The sequence below is a fragment of the Macaca fascicularis genome, chromosome 1, assembly GCF_037993035.2.
Source record: "Macaca fascicularis isolate 582-1 chromosome 1, T2T-MFA8v1.1".
Taxonomy (NCBI): domain Eukaryota; kingdom Metazoa; phylum Chordata; class Mammalia; order Primates; family Cercopithecidae; genus Macaca; species Macaca fascicularis.
In genome coordinates this window covers 162,507,047-162,531,232 of record NC_088375.1, presented here as the reverse complement: position 1 = coordinate 162,531,232, position 24,186 = coordinate 162,507,047, and the positions used below count along the sequence as shown (strand labels likewise).

Genomic DNA, 24,186 nt, shown 5'->3' with positions numbered 1-24,186 from the left:
TATGAAAAATTCAAACTCAACCAACTTTACATAATTTCATATTTATAGAATACTCTAGCAAACAGCAGCATAGTATACATTCTTTCAAGTACACATGAATTATGTATAAAGATACACCTTGTTTTGGGTCATAAAAATGTCTCAACAAATTAGAATAAATTCAAGTCATAGAAAGTATGTTCTCATTCCACAATAAAATTAAATAACCATTCAATTAAAGAAAGGTATCTGAAAAATTCCTAAATATTAGAAACAGGATAGCACATATCTAAATACCTCATGAGTCAAAAAAAAAAATCAAAGGTGAATTACAAATTTTTCTGATGTTGCTCGAGCAGTAGGGAAATTTTATAGCATTAATGGCCAAGATTAGTAATTTTTTAGAAAGTGTCTGAACCAAATGACTTCAACCTCTCCCTTAAGAAACTGGAAAAACAGAAAAAAAAGAAAAAAGAAAAAAAAGAAACTCGAATTAAACAGAAGATAGGAAATAATACAGATCAGCATAGAAATCAATGAAATAGATAATAGAAAAAACAACAAACAAAATTTAGTGATGCAAGAAAATTAACACAACTGTTAAATTTCTAATCATATTGATCAGAAAAAATAAAAATATTTGATTATCAAGAATGAATGTAGTAATATTACTCAGATTCTATAGATTTTAGATGTATAACTAGGCAAAATTAAGAACAAATTTATGCCAACAAATTTAACAAGTTTGATGAAATGAATAAACTCTTTAAAAGAAACAAAATATGAAAGCACACTCATAGGCAGACAACCTGATTATCCCTATATCTAACAAAGCACATACTGTAAAAAATCATTTATGTAAAATTCTAGAAAATGAAAACCAATCTATCAACAAAAAGTCCATCAGTGTTTAACTAGAAACATGCAAGTGTAGAAGGGAGGGATGAAAGGGTGAAATTAACAGGGAGCCTAAGGAAGCATTTGAGGATGATGGATATGTTTACTATCTTGATTGTATGACGGATTCATGGTTGTATTATACATAATATATTGCAAGTCATCTCAATTGTGGTATTTCTTCTCTGTTTTTTCTGCCTTTTTTGACAACAGCCAGGTGTGAACTGGGAGAAGCAGCAGCTACTCCACTTTCTTTGCTACTTGGGATCCAGTCATTAGATGACTTTCCCACTCCATCCCTGCTTGCTCGTGTCTAGAAGAATCACATTACAATTCCATATCCAAATATAAAAGATTAAATGGTGAGGTCATTTTGAGAGAACACCTCTAGTTCTCATGAAATTATCAACATGACACACATAGAGAATCTGGTTGAAGAGGCTGGAATTAATTTCTGAATCCTTATGCCACTCTATCAATTTCCTAGCCTTAATTGCTTTTCTGGCCTATTCTTCAGGACTTAAGATGACTGTTTTGTTTTTGTTGTTGTTTTTAAAGGAGTATGTGTTAGTTTATTTTTCATGCCATAACAGAATATCTAAGAATGGGTAATTTATAATGAAAATAAATTTACTGGCTCACAGTTCTGGAGGCCAGGAAGTCCAATATCAAGATGTGGGCATCTGGTGAGAGCCTTCTTGCTGAGTCATCACATGGCAGACAGCAAGAGGGCAAGAAAGAGCAAGAAGGGTCCAAACTCTCCTTTTCGTAATGGCAGTGATCCCACCCATGAAGATGAAGCCCAGATGGCCTAATCACCTCTTAAGGGTGCCACTTCTTAACACCGTCACAGTGACAAATAAATGTCAACATGAGTTTTGGAGGGGACAAACATTCAAATCATGCAAAGCAGTATGAGCAATATAAAAACTTTTTCTCTAGTCAGTTGTTTTTCAATCCAAATAGAAAATTTTCTTACATGTAAACTAAAATAAATTTTGCTAAATGTTAGTGAAGAAATAATATAGCCAAAATTATATGTATGTAATTTTTAGACATCATTAATTGGAATTGATATATTATTCAAAATTATTATATTTAATTAAGGAAGAACTTTTTCACCTATTCACTCATTCACTCATTCAGGATTACTTTCCAAAGGGAATTTATATTTAGATATGAAAAGGGAGTTAAAGTTACTCATTTTTTCTAGAAAATTTATATAGCATACCTAATATGTGTCAGATAATTTGCTGAGTGATATGGATGTAAAGATTAGAGATGTAAACCCGGCCATTGTGTACACCAACATGATGTGATATAATGTAGTAAATCCTAAAACAGAAAAATGCACAAAGTGTTGGGGAGCATATTAGATTAATGGTATATGAGAAAAGGAAAAGGAAAGAGGCATTTTAAGAAGAGACTCAGTGTGTAACATGGTGGACTTAGGGAGCCATGAGTGGTTTAGCATTATTATAATATAGGCCATAAACACCAAAGATGCAAGGGGAAACACATGGACCCATCCTGTGGAGATGTAAGAACACTTTGTGAAAGAGGCAAAATGTATGCATATGTCATTTCTAAGAAATTATAAAAATACAAATGCTATATTTTGTCCAGATTTTCTAGTCATGACATGGTATGAATTTATACCAAGGAACTAGAATAAAAAAATACCAAAATCATACATTCAATAAATAGAATCAAGCATCCAACCTTATAGTGTATATTATCCTGAACTATATTTGGAAGTTGGTTACTGGAATTTGAATGAGTTGTTATCTTCTTAAAATACTATGCAATCAAATGGGAGCACCACTCAATTTTTTTATTTTAGCAAATTGGTGACAATAATGTTGGTCAAAGAGTGACAGTCTGATTAAAGCAATGTATTTCTTTAAGATTTGATTGATGGAATTCTTTGTTTAAATGATGGTAAATACACCTCTATGATAAAATATACAGGACCTCAACAGGTTCTTTATAAAGCTGGAAACATACAAATTACATTGGTCTGAAGGACAAAAGCAGAAAGTCTTTTCTCTAATGCACTGTGCCTTGTGGTTTATGACTGTCTAGTATGGTAGGGGTTTAGCAAAAGTAAATCTCCATAACTGCTAGTCAAACAATGACAGTTAATAGAAGTTTTACCCAGTGTCATCAAGGTAATAATTAACAATTTATAGCAAAAAGGAAAAGCATGATAATAAAAAAGTCAGCAGCTAATAAAGAAAAAGAATGAAGTAGCTGCATGAACACTGTACCCAGGCAATCATCATAAATAAACCAATAGACTAACTATCCCTTTAACAAAGCTTCTCTGTATCAGAGAATCAGACTGCAGAAGCTGGAGGAGGCCTGTACTTCATCATTCATTCTATCTCACTAGACTCCAACTCCATGCCCTCCCAACCAAGGAGGTAATTGGTACTTAGATTTTATAATTTAATGCTTCGTTAAGGAGGTTCTACTTTGTCAGAGTGTGACTTTATTTTATTTCTTACTAAGAAAAAGGCAATTCTGAATGATTATCTGAGGCACATGCAAATAAAGATACATGAACATGAAAAATGTGAGATTGATCTTTCACATAAGTAAACCAATTTTCAACAGTTGAATATAATTTTAAGATATAATGAACTTCACGCTACCAAAACATTTGTCCCATATTTCTTCATAAAGGACAGATTTTCTCATGACCAAGGCCACTTAAGTTAGGCAACAAGACAAGCCAATTACTAGCCATAATAATCCGATACCTAGACAGATGATAGATGATAGATAGATAGATAGATAGATAGATAGATAGATACATACATACATACATACATACATACATACATAGAGAAAAAATACTACTGTGTAGTATAAACATACACTCATATATTTTGTCTCATTTAAGCAAAATAACCAATTTGATAATATCTGTTATCTTCCAGGTTACCTTACATTGAAACCCTATTCCTTTTCTTGAAATGGTGATGATCCCTAGAAACAAAGACAGGACTCAAGGTCACCTATTAGAATGTATCTAACACATTCAAATTAATTACATTATTCTGATTATATATTTGCTTTGGAAGGTACATTTTGCCACAGCATGAAGGAATGTGTAAGGTCATTCATAACATCTGTTGTGTGCGTGTATGTGTGTGGCACCTGTGTTTCTGTTGAGAGAAAGTAAGATGAGTAGATAAGGAATGTTAGAAAAAGCACTGGTGAACAGAGAATGAATGGGTGACAGGTAACGCAGATGGCTGGTGGGGTTAGACTCAGTAGAGACAAGGGCTATATCTATCTTTTAATGGTTGTTTTTTATTTTCACACCTGGCACAGTAATGGATAATAGGTACCCCATAAATATTTGTTTAATGAATGATAGAGAAGTCACAATGAAAGCTACTAAATGAGATACACTTTACTAATTTCACTATCTCTGCATCATATGAAATCAGACTACACATATGCCATTTTGTTTTAATTTTATTTAGCTTTCAATAATAAATGAAAACCTAATTCTCTGTCTATATCTTAGCTCTGAAGGTACTCAAACCCAAGCAGCCTTCCTCTTGTGCCCAATGCATAGAATAAACACTAACACACGGGAGGCACTCAGTAAATAAGATAGCAAAAAATACATTAAAAATACAATCTGAAGAACATGAATGCTGAAACATGCAAATACGTCTCATTATTTTAAAACAAGTACTTCCTCACTACCTATTAGAGAATGACAAAAAACCCATACAAACAGATGAGAAAGTAAAATGATGAAAATCATTACTCTCCTGTGATCACAATCACATGTTTATAAAAGTCTTTTCAGAAAGGCACTATTCCCATTTGTTACAATAATAGACTACAAAGCCATACTGCATGGATTCATATTCTAGCTCCAACATTAGTGTCATTTATGTAACATGTATCAGCTTACTAAACTCTATGTGTCTGCTTTTCTCTTGTGTACAATGAGGATGATAATAGTGTCATTTTATAGGATTATAGTGAGGATTAAATTAACATTATGCAGGATTTATATTTGGCCAAAGAAATAAACATTTATTCACACTAAATAAAAATAAAGTAATATCTGCAAAGGGTAAAAAAGTATAGAATTTTATTTGTAGATCTACAATGCTATGAACCTTAATAAGTTCTTCAGTTTTCTTGAAAGTTATTAGTAACATGTCAATTTTAGCTTAACCAAATTGCCTACACACTTAAATGCAGAAATACAAAAACACTAAGTAAAGAAAACATAGTATCTGAAAATCAAGGAACAAAAGTGAAAATGCAAAAGAAATGGCTATAGCAACCTCTCTTGTCTTTACTTTTTGGTTTGTCCAACTGTTAATTAGATAAATTTATTTTCGTCTCACATCTACTTGCCCATAAAATTCTCATAGTTTAAAAAATGTGTTTAGTTTACAGTTTATTCATTCATTAATTCAATAAGTACATTACTAAAGACTTATGATGGGCCTGCAACATAGAAGACATGTTGTTGTCAGCATTTTAAATATGCTTTGCAAGACTTTTTCTCAGCCCTGCTAGATATTAACATGATGAGAAAATATGTTGTCATGTATGTACTCTTTGTGATGAAGAATATGGTCTGGTGTGGGGTAAAGCCAGGAAGTCATAGAAAGGTAAACTTTATTGAGCCATATTATTTCAAAATATCTTTTCCATTTCTCATTGGCCAATTGAATGATGAGCATTCTGACAGCTAGATGGCACATACACTTGTATGTATGTATACACACACATAAACTCACACACGGGCACCACACAAACCATGTTCGTGTGTGTATATTTTTTCCATGAAACCAAAGGAGAAAATTCTATACAAGTTTAATGAAAATCTGTAGAAAGCTGATTGAAGTCAATTTACTAAAATTTGTGAGCAATATTGTTCTGATTAAAAAACTCAAAATGAAATCTTCCTTTTCTCTTTTAAAATAAATTATTTCTCTGTTTTGGCAGTAAAAATGTTAGAAGCCAAGACGCTTGAAAATTATTATTTCTCTCTCTCTTTCCTGCTTCAGTTCTAAATTATTTTAAAAAATAAGTCAAAGAGAAATCTTTAAGGTTGATTATGAAGAACTTTGGTTATATATGCCAGCAATTATGTTTACTAAGTCCGAACCCCAGAATATGATAAAGTTTTAAAACTAGATTTCCCCAGGATTGGCCTGAGCCAATCATGCCCAAATATTCCTTCCATGTTCACAAATCAAGATGGTCATGATGCACCTAAGGCAAAGAGTGAGTGAGAGAGTTAAGAGAGGATAAAGATACATAAACTGATGTCCTTTAATCCTGAAGGAAATATGCAGAGTTGGAAATAAGGAATCAAGGTAGCTAAACATTAAAAGACTCTATGGACTCAATGGAAATTCCTAATAAAATATAAATAATTTTGGATTTTTAAATGTGTGTAATTGGCAAGAATTATATTAATTCATTATTTTTCTGATTAACTTTTTTGCAGGTGGTGCATCTCATGATTAAATATCCACTTTTTCCGATTCACTTAAGGATGTCATCTAAAGCAGATACTTTCCACCCAATAGTGAGTATAATTTAAATAATTATTAAATGGGAAAATTTTGATCTACGTACACATTTTATTGAATATGGATTTTTTAGTATCTCATATTTTAAATTGAGCTGTTTCTTCAATTCAGGAAAATGTACTGATAACAAAGAAGATGGTTCTAAATATATCATATATATGTATATATGAGATATATATCATATATTCATATATATGATATATTCATATTTATATTCATCAGTTCAGTATTTTCAACTGAGGAGAGATTTGTAAGAAAGACCTGAGACTGTCTCAATACCTTTTCCTTTTTTTCATCAATTATATTATTGATGAAGAAGTATTATATCCCTCAACTGATATAAGGTAAGATTTTTTTATTAAAGGAAAATTACTGCTCAACTGAGTAGGACTCTAGAAGACAAGTGCATCACCAATTGTGAGAAGAATGTTCCAAAAACATACAAGATCTTTATGTTTATTCTAAATTACTTAAAACATATAGGTCTTGCAGGCACTCCCAATTATATCTCAATCATTCATTCATTTATTCACTTTCTAAACAGATATTTATTGATTGGCCAGGTTTGTACTAGACTATGGGTATACATAAGGGGATACAATAGTGAGTGAAAAAACATAATCATCTAATATTATCATAATTTTCCAATGCTATTTGCCTTTGAGGTATATTCTACTAATGTAAAGAGGATGCAATCATAAAACTATAAGAAACACTGTTAAAACAGATAAACAACAAACTACATATATGCTCATAAATTTTAAATGCTATGGGACATGAATTTAAATTCAGGACATATAATTAATATGTGCATGGAGCATACATTCATTATTAGAGAGACATATATATTTCATGTGAAGAAGCAAAACAACATTGTTTTTAGAGTTTCACCATTGATGTTCCTTAAATGTCCATCATTTATAGCTAAGCTGTTTAGATTTTGAACACTTTCCCAAACACAGAGTATCACTTCTCTAATGAGTGTCCAAATTTCAGGGACAAGAAAGAAGGAAATGTAGTGTATAACAGGAGTTCTAGTAGAACTCCATACTTTAAAGGGAGAAATCTGTTTTCTTTTGAAATATCTTCTTGCTTCCCTGACTGTATCCCTGTGTATCTTAAAACCAACATAAAGATTCTTCTCTGATTTCCTTGTAATATCTCTCCCTTTAGAAAATTATAAGAGAAGATTTGATCTTGGTCTTTCATCCAAATATAGATATGCAACTCAGTCTCCAGGGCTTGCATCGTCCATCCATATTCTGGATACCTTACCTATGTACTTACAAAAGGAACTCTTGTTAAAAGCATGTCAGTCATGCAGTTATCAGATTTAACAAGGAACTGTTTGGAAGATATCTGAAGTATTTCTTTAATAATAATGAATCTGGAGTTTTATAAAGAGAGAGGTTTTAAAAAAAATGTCTACATGGCCCTCAAAGGGAAAAGAAAAATTCAGTGAAATTACCTACTATAAGACTTCCTTAAATATCTGGGATAAGATAACACTAATACATATCAATTATCTGAATAGTAAGTAGAAAGACATGCTTAAAAAAATGCATCCTCAGAGTCAACTATAATTTATATTGTGAGTGTTCTTCTGACTTCATTAAAGTATGCCCATGTAGTTTTATTTTTATTCCAAGTACATTAATCATTTAGAGCTTACTTCAAGTGAATCGAGTTGTTGAACAGCATTTTTGTTACTTGTGAACACTAAATGTAATAGAAGAAAATAGAGTTTGCAAGATGGTGTGAAACAGAATTTTGTTTAGGGCACTGAAGCAATCATGTGCAAACTTAAAGTTGACAAGTGAATGTGCATGCAGCCTGCTTTTCTATATTGTTTTTGCCCGCTCGATGAAGTGGGTTGTTTGGGTGTTAAGTTTGGTTGGGCTAGCGGGTAGAGATTGCATTTTTGCCCCTCCATAGGTAAGCGGGCATGTAGTGGTATAAGACACATCTCACAAGACAGTTGATATCCTAGGATAATTCTGTTTTGACACGGTTTCTCTGCATGATTCCACTCCAATCTTTATCTCTATCTTCATTATTTTTCCTTATATTTTTTACTCAGAATTATCATAAAGCAATATTACTAACATGTTGTTCTATTTATTTTCTTAAAATACTTTTTTCTTGAAGATTGACACTCCAATTAGGGCTTCTTTTTACTAACTCCATCCATATGGAAGAACTCCATCTGCTGTGACTTATTGTTCTGGACCTGAATTACATATAGTTTTTCTTTAAAAGTTAAAAACATTACTGAGCAGAATTCTCAAAGTTTCCTCTGTTTTCACATGCTGTGTGATTTCCCTCCTCTTTTCTTTGGCTGTTTTGGTGATGGGGGCAGGGAGGAGTGAGATGTCTTCACAATACTGTATTTTCACTATACTATATTTTTGGGCAAAAGCATGTCCTTTCACCATGTCAATAGCAATACAGGTTGAGCTTCTTCAATGCAAAAGTTAAAATCTGAAATGCCCCAAATGCACTGAAATAATGCCACAAGTGTACAATAACCTTATAATTAAAACACAACATCTTAAATGGAGATAGAAAGCCTGCCATCACCTGTTGTTGTTTAAGACCTGATACAGGTACTCTGGTGATGCTGCTGTGCTGCTCCATTACCCTGAACACATTATTTTTCACTCTATTAATGCCATGTTGTACTTTTTTTTACTGTTAAGTACTATATATGAGTAAGTGAAAGAAAATGATTGCTTCTCCACAGACTGTAAATTTAGAGGTAGAAATGATGGTGATGCCAACCAATCACAGAATGCCCACATGGGGGGCTGGATGATGACACCTTCACTTTGTGATGGTCCAATACACACAAACTTTGTCTCACGCACAAGTTATTTTTTAATATTGTGTAAAATTATATTCAGGCCATATTTATAAGATACATATGAAACATAAATAAATTCTGTGTTTAGACTTGGGTTCCATCCCCAAGATATCTCATTATATATATGCAAATATACAAAAATCTGAAAAAAGTCAAAATCAGATACATTTCAGGTCTTAAGTATTTTGGATAAGGGTTACTCAACCTCTATTATATCTGTAAAGCTGATTTAATTTGCTGTTTTAACACTACAGTAGGTTGCCTAAGTGCACATAGCAAATGCCATTTACAGGCAATCACATAATTAATTGGCTACAATAATAAGTAGAATCTATAGTGAAATTTTTGGGAAGGTTGCATTTCCTACTATGTCTTGATGTACAATTGCTTTCAAAATCATAGGGACTATATTCTCTTCATTGACCTACATATACTTATAATAAATGAATTTTGGTTGTGGCTGACTTAGCCCATCTCTTTTACTATAAGGAAACAGCACAATGTGTATTTGTTGTGTATGCACATATGTGCATGTTTGAGTTTGAATGTATCATGCATAAGTCATACCAGGCAATAAAAACTTTATTTTAAAAGTAAAAATTTAGATGTATATGTGCTAATTTATTAGTTTGTTTTCATGCTGCTGATAAAGACATACCCGAAACTGGGAACAAAATGAGATTTAATTAGACTTACAGTTCCACATGGCTGGAGAGACCTCAGAATCATGGTAGGCAGTGAAAGGCACTTCTTACATGGCAGCGACAAGAGAAAAATGAGGAAAAAGCAAAAGTAGAACCCCTGATAAACCCATCAGACTTTGTGAGACTTATTTACTATCACAACAGTAGCAAGGAAAAGGCCAGCCCCCATGATTCAATTACCTAACCCTGGGTCCCTCCCACAACACACGGGAATTCTGGGACATACAATACAAGTTGATATGTAGGTGGGAACATAGACAAACCATATCATTTCACTCCTGGCCCCTCCAAATCTCATGTGCTCATATTTCAAAACCAATCATGCCTTCCTAACAGTCCCCTAAAGTCTTAATTCATCTCAGCATTAACCTAAACGTCCGGAGTCCAAAGTCTCATCTGAGACAAGGCAAGTCCCTTCCGCCTATGAGCCTGTAAAATCAAAAGCAAGCTACTTACTTCCTAGATGCAATGGAGGTACAGGAATTGGGTAAATACAGCAGTTCCAAATGGGAGAAACTGGCCAAAATAAAGAGGTTACATGGCCCATGCAAGTCTGAAATCCAGTGGGGCAGTCAAATTTTAGATCCCAAAATGATTTCCTTTGAGTCCAGGTCTCACATCCAGGTCACACTGATGCAAGAGGTGGGTTCCCATGGTCTTGGGTGGCTCCACCTCTGTGGCTCAGCAGGGTACAGCCTCCCACCTGGTTGCTTTCATGGGCTGGCATTAAGTGCCTGCGGCTTTTCCAGGTGCATGGTGTAAGTTGTTGGTGGATCTACCATTCTGGGGTTTGGAGGATGGTGGCTCTCTTCTCACAGCTCCACTAGGCAGTACCACAGTAGAGACTCTGTGTGGGGGCTCAGACTCCACATTTCCCTTCTGCACTGTCCTAGCAGAGTTTTTCCATGAGGACCCCACCCCCGCAGCAAATTTTTGCCTGGGCATCCAGGTGTTTCCATACATCTCTTGAAATCTAGATGGAGGTTCCCAAACCTCCAGTTCTTGATTTCTGTGCACCCGCAGGCTCAACACCACATGGAAGGTGCCAAGGCTTGGGGCTTCTACCCTCTGAAACCACAGCCTAAGCTATACGTTGGCCCCTTTCAGTGACGGCTGGAGTGGCTGGGACACAAGGGACCAAGTCCCTAAGTCATGAAGGTCTCTAATATAGCCTAGAGACATTTTCCCCATGGTGCTGGGGATTAACAATAGACTCCTTGCCAGTTATGCAAGTTTCTGCAGCTGGCTTGAATTTCCCCTAAAAAAAAATGGGTTTTTCTTTTCTACTGCATCATCAGTCTGCAAATTTTCTGAAATTTTATGCTCTGTACCCCTTTTAAAATGGAATGCTTTTAACAGCACCCAAGTCACCTTTCGAATGCTTTGATCCTTAGAATTTCTTCCACCAGCTACCCTAAATCATCTCTCTCAAGTTCAAGGTTTCAGAAATCTCTAGGGCAGGGACAAAATGCCGCCAGTCTCTTTGATAAAACATAACAAGAATCACCTTTACTCCGTTTCCCAACAAGTTCCTCAGCTCCATCTGAGACCACCTCAGGCTGGACCTTATTGTTTTTATCACTTTCAGCATTTTTGTCAAAGCCATTCAACAAGTCTCTAGGAGATTCCAAAGTTTCCCAAATTTTCCTGTCTTCTTCTGAGCCCTCCAAACTGTTCCAGCCTCTGCCTGTTATCCAGTTCCAAAGTCACTTCCACAGTTTCAGTTATCTTTACAGCAATCCCCCCACTTTACTGGTACCAATTTACTGTATTAGTTCATTTTCATGCTGCTGATAAAGACATACTTAAAACTGGGAACAAAAAGATGTTTAACTGGACTTACATTTCCACATGGCTGGGGAGGCCTCAGAATCATGGCGGGTCACGAAATGCTCTTCTTACATGGGGGCAGCAAGAAAAAAATGAGGAAGAAGCAAAAGTGGAAACGCCTGATAAAGTCATCAGATCTCGTGAGACTTATTCACTATCACGAGAATAGTATGGGAAAGAATGGTCCCCATGATTCAATTACCTCCCGTTGGGTCCCTCCCACAACATGTGGGAATTCTGGGAGATATAATTCAAGTTGAGATTTGGGTGGGGACACAGCCAAATCCTGTCAGTTCATAAAAGGAATCTGCATTGAGATTTTTGAAATTTTAAGGCAGACGAAGAAGGTTCTTAAAGTCTTCCGTTCTATGTCATATGCTATTACATACTAAATTTAAAATAGACATTGAGATATAGTCTATTTTAACATATACATTTCTCAAGGAACCGTGAAGCACAATGAATTAATTCAATCTACAAAGTTAGTATATTAAATTCACCAAGTAGGCCAGGCGCGGTGGCTCACGCCTGTAATACTAGAACTTCGGGAGGCTGAGGAGGGTGGATCACCTGAAGTCGGGAATTCGAGCCCAGCCTGATCAACATGAAGAATCCCCGCCACTACTAAAAATACAAAATTAGCCGGGCATGCTGGCTCATGCCTGTAATGCCAGGTACTCAGCAGGCTGAGGCAGAAGAATCGCTTGAACCCCGGAGGCAGAGGTTCTGGTGAGCTGAGATGTTGCCATTGCACTCCAGCCTGGGCAATAAGAGCAAAACTCTGTCCAAAAAAATATATATATATATAACACCAAGTACAAATATCCTTATATAGTAAGTTTAAGATGAGACCAGTTTATAACTTGAATATCAGACTTATAAAGGATTATAAATCATGCTGCTATAAAGACACATGCACACATTTATTGCTGCACTATTCACAATAGCAAAGACTTGGAATCAACCCAAATGTCCATCAGTGACAGACTGGATTAAGAAAATGTGGCACATACACACCATGGAATACTATGCAGCCATAAAAAAGGATGAGTTTGTGTCCTTTGTAGGGACATGGATGCAGCTGGAAACCATCATTCTTAGCAAACTATCGCAAGAACAGAAAACCAAACACCACATGTTCTCACTCATAGGTGGGAACTGATCAATGAGATCACTTGGACTCTGGAAGGGGAACATCACACACTGGGGCCTATTATGGGGAGGGGGGACGAGGGAGGGATGGCATTGGGAGTTATACTTGATGTAAATGACGAGTTGATGGGTGCTGACGAGTAGATGGGTGCAGCACACCAACATGGAACAAGTATACATATGTAACAAACCTGCACGTTGTGCACATGTACCCTAGAACTTATACAATAAAAAAAAAAAGAAAAGAAAAAGCCTGTCACACATACCTTCATGTTGTCCTCTTCACATATCACTATTCTGAATCCCTTCGTAATTTGCCTAGTAGCAATTCATTTTATGGGCATTAAATTTCAAAAGCTGAGTGTCTTAAGACAGATTTTGCAGACTTTCTCTGCCATTCATTTATTATTCTTTAGTATTAATTTGAATCACCACCAATCCTGTCATCTGTCATGAAGCACAGTCTTTCAAACTACAAAGATACTATGAATTTGTAACTGACACACATTGACTTAGAAAGTAGAGTCATTTATCACTTCTTTTAAAAAGGAATATTTAATAAAAGAGAAAATGTGGTTGAAATTTCCTCTTGAAGATGTAAAGGTTAAGGGGCTACTGTAGGAATTGTTGCTTCTACAATAAATAAACACAACCATTGAAAAAATAAACTGAAATGAATTTGAGAAAGATATTTCTGATGACTCTTTGATGGTTTTCAAAACAAACTAAATGAGTTTACCTGGGATCTTAGCAAATGTCAAAGATGACACATGAAAATACAGTGTCTGTTTCAAATCTTAAATTTTGAACAGTGACTTTTTTATGGTATTTGATTAGCAGCCACTTTGTAAAATGAATGGATCTACAATACAACTGATTTTAATTTATGGAAAAGCCTGGACTTCTGTAGCCACACTAACCAGAAAGCTGTCAACTGTGAAGATTTGCTGGTGATTTTTAGGTTTTTAAAATATACACATTTACATTACAGTCTATAATATGAGATTCCAACATTATACAAAGCCCAAAATGGTAATTTTACTTATTCACATATTTTTTGCAATGTCATTCTACAACTTGAAAAACAAAAATATGATAATAACAACACAAAGCTTACATAATCACAATCTTCCTGACTCATCTGTCTTTTGGTTGCTTGTTTTAGGTAATGGCCCAACAACAACTCCTTGGACTCCCTTAGCAATTATTATTAAAAATAAACAAACAATAGAAAGGAAAAACGAAAAAAAGAAAAATAACAGCCAAAACCATCTAACCGACCAACCAAACATCTTCCTCATAGAACAAGAATTTTAACAAATTTAGAGAAGGAATTTGTTACAATATAGACAGACAAAAAACAAAATGAAGAACAAAAGATTTGCGCAATGGTTTTCTCCTTATTTATTCTTCAATGCCAAAATGTTTGCTTCTGGCAGTACATATTTATTGATTTACTCATTTCTAATTTAATAAATATAACTTGCTTTAATAAATACTTTAACAAATTATTAAATATACTTAATACACATAATATATTTTAGGCATTACATTAATTTTAGGCATTAAACTAAGCAATGGAGATATAATGTTTTTTGTTTTTGATTTTTTAAAGCAGATTTCCCTTTAAGGAATTCACACTCAATAGGTTTTTGGACAGATAAACAAGAAATGATAATACAATGGGCTGCAAAACTATGTATAGATACACCCCCACATACATACACACATATACATGACAATCAATAATAAAATATTAAACACTTTAAAAGAGTAAGGACACTTTACTCTCATTATTACTATGCAAAATTTACTGGAAGTTCCAGTCAGTGCAATAAGAAAAGTCAATGGGAGATATAATAATGATAAAAGACAAACAAAATTGCCATTTTCTCTGACAATATAAAAAATACTTCTATGATCTAAGGAAAAGAACTGATTTCTTTAAAAGATAAAAATCAAACAAATCATAAAAATTTTATAAATGTTTCTACATCATGAGTGTCTTTATATAACAATAAAAGGATCAATTCATTCAGAATATATAGTAATCCCAAAGATGTATACAACTAATAGACTAGCCAAAATTTTATACACAAAATTAACAGAACAAGGTGAATTTTACATAGTAATATTAAAGTAGAATGTTTGGATTTGTTTCTCTTACTATGGATGCCCTATTAAAACAATATAGATACAGAATTTTTGTAGAACACAATAGAATAGATTTGATGAACATATATGGAATGCTGCATACAACAGACAAGGATTACACATCCTATGCAAGCTTAAATGAAGCAATTATAAATGATTACATATTAGAACTTAAGCATAAAATGAACACAATAGAATAGATTTGATGAACATATATGGAATGCTGCATACAACAGACAAGGATTACACATCCTATGCAAGCTTAAATGAAGCAATTATAAATGATTACATATTAGAACTTAAGCATAAAATGAATCTAAAGAAAGAGCAAAAATCATATTCTGTGACCATAATCTAATTAAATAAAAAAGTAAACAAATAAAAGGAATATTAAAATAGTTATATATTTGAAAATTAAAATAGTAAGGAACAATATTTCTCTAAAGAAGAAATCATAATGGGGTTTTTCAAACACTTGTAATTAAATAACAAAAATAATACACATAGAATGCTAATGAATTTAGTGAAAGTGATATTTGAAGAGACATTTATTGCTTTAGGTAAATATACTGGAATAAATACAAATCAAAACCATAGTGAGATATCTTCTCACACCAGTCAGAATGGCTATTATTAAAAAGTCAAAAAACAAGAGGTGTTGTTGATAAAGCTTCAGAGAAAAAGGAATGCTTATAGACTTTGTTGGAAATGTAAATTAGTCCACCACTGTGGAAAGCAATCTGAAGATTTCTCAAAGAACTTAAAACAGAGCTAACATTTGACCCAGCAATCCTACTGGGAGTTATATATCCAAAGGAAAAGCATTCTACCAAAAATAAACATGTATTCATATGTTCATAGCTGTTCTATTCAAACAGCAAACATGTGGAATCAACCCAGGTGCCCATCAATGGTAGAAAGGATAAAGAAAATGGGATACATTTACACCATGAAACACAACCATAAAAAATCTTTTCATAAAAAAAGAATGAAATTATGTCCTTTGCAGAAACATGGATGGAGTCAGAGGTTAAATCCTAAGTAAATTAACGCAGGAAGAGAAAACCAAATACCACGTGTTCTCACTTTTAAGTGTGAGCTAAACATTCATTAGGCACACATGGACATCAATACGGAAACAACAGACACTGGGAATTACTGAGAGAAAGGGAAGTATCGTTTGAAAAACTACATATTTGGTACTATATTCACTGCCTTGGTAATAGGATCCATACCCTAAACCTCAGCATCATGCATTGTTCCCATGTACCAAACCTGCAAACGTACCCCCTGTATCTAAAATAAAAGTTCAATTAAAAAATTAAAGAACAAAAAAGCATCCAACTTAAAAAGAAAACATAGTAGTATCTACCTAAGAAAACTATTCCAACTGAAGTATCCAATTAGTATCCAACTTAAGAAGAAAGCAAAGTAAAGCTACGAAGAAATAATTAATGAAACAGGAAACAAAGACATGATAGAGATGATCAATTATGCCCACAGATGGCTTCTTGAAAAGACTAATTCAGTGGAATAAAACTATAGTGAGATTTATCAGTAGAAAAAGTAGAAAATGCACACCCACATACCAAAGCACACACAATTTAGAATGCAAAGTCTAAAATAACACAGATATATCATTTCCAAACTGTATCATGATAGCAGTATTTTTTTAATAAAAAGACCCAAGTTAAAAACTAATGTTTGGAGAAAGATTATTATTATTATAAGTTTGAATATATACAAATTGATATTGTGAATCTGAATGAAGATTTCAAAAAAAGCAGTTAAGTATATAGAATTGAAGGTCAGAATTTAGATAAGTGGTGCTGATGATACATGATGGAGTTAAATAATATATATCTATTATCTGTCTGTCTCTCTACATTAGTGTATAAATAGTGATTGACCACTCACATGAAAGAAATTATTCATAGACTCATTTAGAGTGAGAAGAAAATCAAACCTAAAAACAGAACCTGGGTGAATAATAGCTTTTAAAAGATAAGTGAGTAAAGATACTGAAGTAGACTAAGAGGAAAAAGGCAGAAGAATGGAATAAAAACTACTAACGCACGGTAGCATGGAAACAAGAATAAAGGAATTCTAAGAAGAAAGGAGGTCTTGCAGTATGAAATTCTTATAATTCAAATAAATCAAGGGCTGAAAGTTGCTCATTGATTAGTATAGTAGAAAACAGATGGTAATCTCAGTGAAATAAGTTTCTGGGTAGTGATGGAAGTGTATGTCATCTTGTAAAAAATTGACAAATAAATGAGTGTTGAATGAGTGGAGATAGCAAATGTGAGTATCTCATTCCAGATGTGTGGGGAGATGTAGTAACCTGGATAGATTTGGGGCTGAGAGAAAATTGTTTTGTGAATTTGGTTGTGGTTACTTTTGACAGGGCTAAGCATGCATACATGCCAATAGGTTTGATACAATGAAGAGGGAGACAATTAAGACATAGAAGTCAACATTTTAAAGGATGAGGTGAAGTTCCTGAGATGTCAGGAATGTATTTCAACTGAATTCACTAGCCATTCAAATCAAGACCCCTCCCCAAATTTTCACTTTTTGTTTTATATTATTCTGGTCTCTGCTCCATGACTGGCTAATTGTTGTGGAGCCAGTGTTCTCAGAACCTCTTCCAAAATAAATTTCTGTTATCAGTGTAACTCGGAAAGCTCTCACTTTCCTTCATGTCACAATGGGCTACATAAATTTCTAGAGCAAAAGCATTAAAAAAAATCCTTCTAATGAGAAAGATTCTAGGAATGCCCAATGCAAGTACAAACTCACCAAATATGAAATATTTTAGCTGGTTCAAACATTAACAAAGTGTAGAGACTGTACACTTCATGAAAAAAAATCACTTCACTCAGAATATGAACATGTGAATTCAAAGTTTATATAGCATTTTATAATGACATTCTTATTAAATCCCAAGATCATACATACCTTTAGGTTAATATTCTTTACACATGACTCACAGGACAAATCTGAGCCTTGCTGCTTTGGAAGTTACTAAATGTCTACAGGTCACTGAGTACATTAATACATTAATACATTATCCTTCAGGATGAATGTCAGAAGTTACATTTGAACAGGATAGATAAAAGATGAGACTATCAGTAGAGGAATGTCTATGAGTAACCTTATTGTTTGAATACAATAGTAAATATAAATTATAATATACTCAATGATACATATTATAGAATAACTCTGCAAATTCCTGTCCCCTAGGAAAACATACATGGTAGAAAATAGCAATCCTTAAATGAACTCTGTATTTAATTTTTTTTATATAATTCTGAGTCTACCTTTTTTGCAACCATTTAAAACAGTTTCATGATGTACCAGAAGTTCATACATCTCAATTATGCCTTGAGTACTTTCTAATTGTTCTAACCTTTTCATCATTGATAAAACCACTATGACTTTTATCTCACTAGTGGTTTCAAAAGCATCTCTCTTTAGTAATAAAACTGTTCACTTCAAATGTTAGCAGTTAAAGGACAATGAAAAATTAACTATTAACTTTAGAGGAAGAATCCCATCCTTCATAATATGTCCAAATCGCAAGTTAAGGAAAGCAATGTCATGAGTAGCCAAATCACATCACCTAGTGGCTTAGTCAATTATCCTAAGAACAATCAGATCTCAATTTTGAAATAATTAACATTTTGGCAAGGACGGTATCTCTTTACAGCTAGTTATTTAATCATTACCCAAATTCTCAAAAAAAGATACATTAATTACATTGGATTTATAAGATATTTGGGTATTTTCACTTCTCAGGTTATTAATTGAAAATAAAATATGTATCTTCACTGTCCTATGATATAAAATATTTTTAACATTTACTGAACCATGCAGAATCGATTTCAATATTTATAAAGCCAACGTTAGGCTTTCAAGATCTTTATAGGCCAAATGATGTATTTACTTTAAGAGAACAGACCTCAGACAAATCCCTTATCTAAAATAAGCCTAGGTTTCCTTATCTGCAAAATGGGGATAATGACAAGTACTTCACAGACACTGAATGTGATCATAAAGGCAATGTGACACTGGTGTCTAACACACAGCTGTTCAATAGTGAGTAGCTATTAACATGATACAACAAACATTAAATTGACAGGAAAAATGGAGAAAAAGTAAGGAAGCAGGTCTCAATGAAATGTCACATTTGATTTATCCAAGAAACAGGGTGGTCTGCAACAATAGGAAGTAGTTGAAGTGTGCTTTTGATACTTCAACAGTTTCACATACAAGAAAATGATCTAAGCCATAACATTTGAAAAAGACCTACAACCTCTTACAAGAAGTTAACATGATTCTTCTGGAAGAATGGTGCTATATTATAGATGTATGCAATAGTATAGGAATAAAAGATTTTGGGAACTTTCACAGATGTAATGTATTCTGACTCTATCTGTTTCAATAATCATTTTTTATGCTTTTTATGTAATATTATGAATAATCCTTCAGATTCCTGTTGTAAATCTTCAATTACTGAAATATAAAATCACTCTTCAGCTCTCAGCACTATTTTGGGGTTTGGGAGTCAATAAGGCTACCAGCTCCATTTCACAAGGTTTCAAAAAAATGTCTCAAAATATGTCTTGAACAAGAACACAAACCACACTTTTGAAAGCAGTAGAAAGAATCATCTAATTTCTAGTAAATAGTTTTACACTTCAAATGAACTTTACTATTAAGCAAAATATTCTTTTTCTACAGTGAGAGATTGACTTTTGTTGACAGAATTGTACTGTCTATGACAGATGCTACACATACAAAATATTTCTTCAATAAATGCAAAGTTACATTTGTATTGCTATTTTTTTGTCATTGCTGTTGCTACCATAGTCTTTTCAATTCCTCAAACCAAGGAACTACAGTGTTTCTGTGATGGTCCTGCTTTCACTTCATAATTTCTGCCCAATGAAAACCAGTTAGCAGAATTAATAGACTAAAATACATGGAAGGGGATAAAGTTTCACACAAATACATAAATAGACTGATAAATTTTTTTTCTTGTTTAATTTGAACACAAATTTTTTTTTTGTATTACTGTCTGTTTTTTTAAAGATAACAAAGAAATTATCTATACCTCAATGTGAAATTTCCTACCTTCCAGATTACTCATTCTATTTCATATATTAACAAAACAGGGCTTGCTTGTATCTTTTTTGTTGTTGTTGTTGTAGTTTGTTTGTTTTTGAGACAGTGTCCCTCTGTTATCGAGGCTGGAGGGCAGAGGTACAATCCTAGCTCACAAGAGCCTCCACCTCCTCAGCTCAAGCAATCCTCCCATCTCAACTTCCTGAGTAGCTGGGACTACAGGCACATGCCACCTTGCCTGGCTATGTTTTTGTTTTGTTTTGTTTTGTTTTTGTAGAGATGGGGTCTCACTATGTTGCTCAGGCTGGCCTCAAACTCCTGGCCTCAAGTGATCCTCCTGCTTTGGCCTCCCAAAGTGTTGGGATTACAAGCGTAAGCCACCATGTCCGGCCTTCTTGTTTGTGTATTTTACATTGTATTGGAGATTAATACAAATGCTTCAATTCACTTCCAAAATATAAAAGTATTTTTATTCATACATCAGTGATAGACATTATGATAAAGGACACATTTAGTATAAATGTTAATTCATCCCTAATTTCACCATTTTGATGACTTGTTTTTATGACAGTGGGTTCCAGATTCTGCATTTTGTAACTCTCACATATATTTCCTATAGACAGATAAGTATGTAAGACTGGGAGTTTAACCATGGTGCCCCTTGTAAGGCTGTCTTCACACTTACAGCTGGTGCATGATTATAAAAGCACTGTTCTTAATATGAAGAGGTTATTTCTTAAATCTGAGCCAGGCTAGATTAAACATCCTATCTGGTATGAGAGTATCATTTCCGAATAAAGACAAAGAAAACCTGCTGGTGTCATAATCATAGCCACTGCTCACTATGAATCAAAGGCAATACCACTTAATCATGTGAGGACTGCGATTCATTACACTGACATACAGGCTATTTAATTCCCTCTCAAGACGTTTCCATTTCTTGTACAGACCAAGAACAGAAATCAACCTGATAGACAAAATTACTGCTGCAAGCCTACTTAAGAATAAAACTACACACCATGACCCTGTCTATGAGGACAGGTGGTAGCCATTGTCAGCACAAACATCAGGGATTATTTGCTTCAGCAAATCTCTCCCATTTTCACCATCTGATTCATGGAAGTACTGGAAGATAGAGCCAGGGACTCCCTAAAGCTATAATACAAGTCTATACAGGAAAAAGCATGCTGAGATTAGCCATGGAAGGGATCAGTAATTTTGAAATTTCCTCCAGCAGGATATGTGAGAAGCTCTACATGAGAGGTAGGCATTCTCTGCCACCTGAGATAGTGGCACGCTGTCACTTGTGAAAGATTGGCAGGTAACATGTCTGAAATGTAGGCTTTGGTTCAAAAGACATCCTGTGGAATATTCTATGAATATAATATTCTGTAATATTGGCAAGCTGTAATGTCTCTTCAATGACCTAACACAGAAAAGAGGATATTCTATGGAATGGTACCTTTTAGTGTAGCTCTCAAGTGCTGGTGTAGCTCTTGCCCAGCTGCCCTATGGCAGGCTCACAGGCAGCAGGATCCACTTTGCTACAGATGCAGTGGAAGGCGCTACTGCCTCAAATAGCCTTACACTTTTCACGTGACACAGTGGCCCAACGAGCTCCACCAGTTTATATACAGACCACTCGATGTTCTCTGCCATCTTCTGTACTTACTTTCCTTCTCCTCTGTCTGAGCCAGATGCATTTGCTTCTTAAATTTTGGATGCAATTTTAAGTCAGACAGAACTGGAACAGAGCTATCTATATAGATATGAAAATAAAGCCCTTTTTCTAGGTCACCATATATCAGATTGAAAGACAATTTATACAATAAACTGAGCTATCATGTGAAAATGAATAATAAAACTTATGATCTAAAGCATATCTTAGTTGATCTAGTGACCAAGGCCATTACTTTGGTGTACTTTAAAAATATGATGACTATAATTGAAATGAAGATATTGCTGATCTTTTAAATTATTAACACTTTGGAAGAATTCAGTTGAATTTGTAAGAATTCAGTTGATAAAGATCAGACCTAAGAAAATCTAATTCAACATGTTAAACTGAACCTGAAATGAAATCAAACACAGTTCTTCGATCCTGGTGAGGCTGAATAAAACATCTGCTGAGACTGCTGGTGGTGAGCACTTTGCCTCGATAATGTGAAATTAGTGTACTAGATCCTAGATATCTACTGAAGTTTAGACATGAGCATTTTCTTCTGTGCTTGTATACGTCCACTGCTATCCTGATTTTGATACTTTGGTTTTAAAATCTATGCAGGTTATATTTTCAGCTGTAAACTTTTATTTCTGCCAGAGAAGCAGAGTATTTAAGAGTAAGAAGAGTCTTTGCAATAGTCTCCTTGCTGTTCCGTGACCTCTATCCTCATAAGTTAGTAGAAACTGTCACCTATGAGAAAACAATAGGCCAAACCACATAAGTCTTGGTTGATTAAACACAACACCCTGAATATCACTCAGACGTAAAACAGGCACTGCAGAACATAGGTACAGTATTGGATTCACATTGGTGAGTAAATGGGTCACTAGATTCTGCACAATGTAAAACCTCCCTGTGGTCTTCAAGGACAACCCCAAGTATAAAGTATTATGAAACTTCAGTAAAGAGGAAAATCACTAGCTAACTTTAAATATTACATATAGCAAGCAGTGTCACATACCTATTCTACAAAAATTAAAATATTTGGTTTCCATAAACTTAAAGAACATAGAAGAATGCAAAGCTTTGCTTAGGCATTAAGTATTCCAACTTTCTTTGTGTCTGATACCACATAATTGTATTTGAATACAATTTATTTGCTGTTGTGATTATTTTCTAAGAACTTTTGGGGGATAGGATTACTCATATTTAAATAAGATGTGAAATGATATGGTTGAATAAATGCACAAATCTTATGTATAGAAGAACACTTTAGGGTTCACATTTTGTATCTTTTAGTTAATTTAGCTTTTAAATAAAAACAAACACAAATTACGTGTATTATAAACTGATCTAAAATTAAGTTGTATTATAACTGTTTCTTGACTCTTTGATACAAAAATAATTTGTAGCCAAAGTTAAATTAAATAGATTTTATAAACTGGTTCATTCCATATATATTTTTGAAAATGTGTCTGCATACTTTTGATAACTATTGGGTTTTTAGCAAATAACCAAAGTTTCTGCAAGCAATATCTCACTTTCCTCTAAAATATAAGTAGGATATTCAGAAGCTGGCTTAGCTCATTATACAGTAGAACTGAGTGTGAAACTATCAAGGTTTCATTCCTTTTTCCAACTCAAACAGCTGCTACCATCTCGGAAGAAGCAGGTGTTGATGCGTGAACAATATCAGCACTAAAAAGAACAGACCATTTGGTGATGACTTTTCTCACTGCAATATTATATCAAAATACTTTTAAATTCCCTAAAGTGCCCAGGAGGGAAGGCAAATTAAACATTGAGAAAACTAAAAATATCTCAATAGCTTCATTAGTTCTTCTTCCCCTTACAAATCCAATATGCAAGTATTAGAATCACAACTTTAAAAGGATACTGTATTTCAGGAATTTTATGGTTTATGTGACTCAACATAAAAATATTTTTAAAGAGTTCGGTTTCAATTACAGAAAGACCAAAGGAGCAGCAGAAATACGTCAAATAGTTCAAGTATTGAAATCCAAATTTGGAACTTTATAATAATTCCCATTTCCAATACTATATACACAGGTTCTATCATGATTCTTGCTCCTGAAAATACCAACAAAGGGGATTATATTTGCATTGTTTTTCTGGAAAGATCATCAGTTAAGGCTTTTATATAAATGGAGCTTCATCAGAATGCTAAAAATTACCACTTTATGTAACAGGGCACTCCTTTTGAGGCTA

General features: G+C 33.9%; 1 protein-coding gene and 1 long non-coding RNA gene across 3 annotated transcripts in view; both read right to left on the bottom strand.

The window, feature by feature from the left end:
- The window catches only part of NEGR1 (neuronal growth regulator 1), an 892,406-nt gene that overhangs the window by 744,567 nt on the left and 123,653 nt on the right, over positions 1–24,186 (bottom strand). The window lies entirely within an intron of this gene.
- On the bottom strand, positions 1,409–14,722 carry LOC135964954 (uncharacterized). The gene is made up of 2 exons (XR_010577693.2): positions 11,872–14,722; positions 1,409–10,074 (listed from the first exon to the last, which is right to left on the bottom strand). It is a non-coding gene; the product is annotated as an uncharacterized lncRNA (long non-coding RNA).